Below are 2,261 nucleotides of genomic sequence, written 5' to 3' on the forward strand. Positions count from 1 at the left end.
GGGAGCCAGCTTCCCAGCTGTGAGCATCTTAACTGTGGCAAACACAAATTTGACTTTTAAAAATTCCACCCTCGGATGAAGCAACCGGGAATTTGTTCAAGATATATAAGAATTTTTGGAAGATTTGACATGAATTTGTTGTTCTGGTGTATTTTTTTTCAGCACTTCGCTAGTATTTAAATTACTTCTTGCCAACTGGGCGCATTCAACCAGGTCAGAGCATTAAGACAGTAACCACTGCCACACCTTGGACACTATTGGACACATTTAGGAGCCTTAGGTCTATAGGAATCAAGGTCCTGTAACATTTTGGAGGCCATCTTGAGACACTAAGCCTTTTAGGGATGTGCTGCATAGTTTGTATCTACCTATTTAAGTTTCCAGGAAGATATTTTCTTTGTAAGCAAACTATTCATCTAAATAAATGTTTGTTGCAAAGACACTTGACATTTTACAGAGCGGCAATGATATTTCCCAAAACTGTGTGTTCCCTATGGATTAGCCAGACTTCTCAAGCTCACGGGGAACTAAGATTCCGGGGTTTTAATTAATGAAAGAATATTTTAAATTAGGAATTAGTGTCTCCTTTTTTAATCAGAGCAAGGAGATAGGATTATCATTTAAAAATAACTGTATACTAATATGGACCAGCTGTGCCTTGCCACCACAGAGAAGAAAGAAAATAAAATCGAGAAGGGAAGCCCTCACATAGACAGGGGACATTTCTAGATGGTGAGACGGATGGCAGGAGGGTACACAACCTCTGAGCCTTGGGACAATCTAGTCCTTCCTCAGGTGGTGAGGTCATCCTGGGCTGGAAAGTATCACAGAGACCCCCCAATTAATCTAAATATTTTGGCTTTGACAGCTATCCCTTTGGGGTTTCCATGACAGGGAACTGAAATTTTCAGGTGAGGAATGCACTCTGAAATTAAGCACTAAAACATGTCTGCCTACATTAACCTGGCCTGGAAGGATGGACTCCGATTTTAAAATAGTCAAGTTCTGAAACTCATTTCATTGACTTTTTTGAAAAAGTGGAGATACCTTTTAAATATCATAATTAGTGTGACCGCACCTCACATGGGTCTCAGTGCATAACTTCCCATGACCGTACCCCTCAGGGGTTTCACAGCATGACCCTGGGAGGAAAGAAGACATCATCATGTCCAGAAATGGGAGGGTTGGTTTTGTTTTATTTACACTGTTGGGGACAAAAAATCTTATGGCAAATTCTTATGACTCAAAATGTGTAATACTTAAGAGCATTTACTTCAATCTCCAAAATAACAGCTATAAAACCAATCTTCTTAAATGCTCCATTTCCCTCTTCTTGTCAGGTTTTTTAAGAAACTTGGCCCTTTCTTTCCCATTTTATAAAACTTGGTACTTCATCACACTGCAGGAAAACATGTATAGCCATCACCTGTAGCTCCTGGCAGTTCTGAAAGCAGCTAGAAAGCAAAGCCTAGAGTCGCCAACACATTTAAGCTGGATTGTGAAGATAGGATTCATCAGAGAAAAGAGAAACTTTAAATACTATGGACAAGTCCCCTTTCTGAAACTGTTTAAATCGTATTGGCATCGCCTGCAAGAATCAGCTGCTCTGTGAGTGAGTGCCAGAATCAAGTTTTAAAACTAAATGTATACGGCAAAGTTCAATGGGCTTCATTTGTTCCGGGTCTGGTAACAAAGGCTAGTCAGATCTTATGTGCAAAATGCACCAAGACATCAGAAAATTCTTGGAAGCTCCGAGACTTGGATTGCCAATGGTAAGCCTCTACAATGCAATGTCTCCCAAAGAGGCAACAGTCCAGGAGCTAGGAAAGGATGAAAGACTGAAGGACATGGTTATAGGATTCTGATGGTCTAATGGGGACTATAAACTGTTTTAGGAAGAAGATGGTGGCCCAACACCTGACATGTGCAGGCTGCTAGGGGTCAAATAACTTTGACTACCTCTTAGTTGGATGACACTAAAACTACCTTTTTAAAAAGTGCTTATAATACATAATAAGTCCAGGCACTGGGCAGAAGGTTCTGGATACAACACTTGTAAGATGAGGACTGGAGTCTTGATCTCCAGAATCAAATGCTGGGTAGACGTGGGAGTTCACGTGTAATTCCAGCCTTGAGAAGTCTAGAAAAGGGTTCCCTCAGGTGAACCTGATAGCTTTACTAGCTGAATTAGGAAAACTGGGTTCATTTGAGAGATTCTATTTCAATGACTGAGGTGGAGAGTAATCAAGGAAAACCCCACA

This window comes from Mus caroli, unplaced genomic scaffold (assembly GCF_978045245.1).
Source record: "Mus caroli unplaced genomic scaffold, Mus_caroli_1 scaffold_3, whole genome shotgun sequence".
In the NCBI taxonomy this organism is placed as follows: Eukaryota; Metazoa; Chordata; class Mammalia; order Rodentia; family Muridae; genus Mus; species Mus caroli.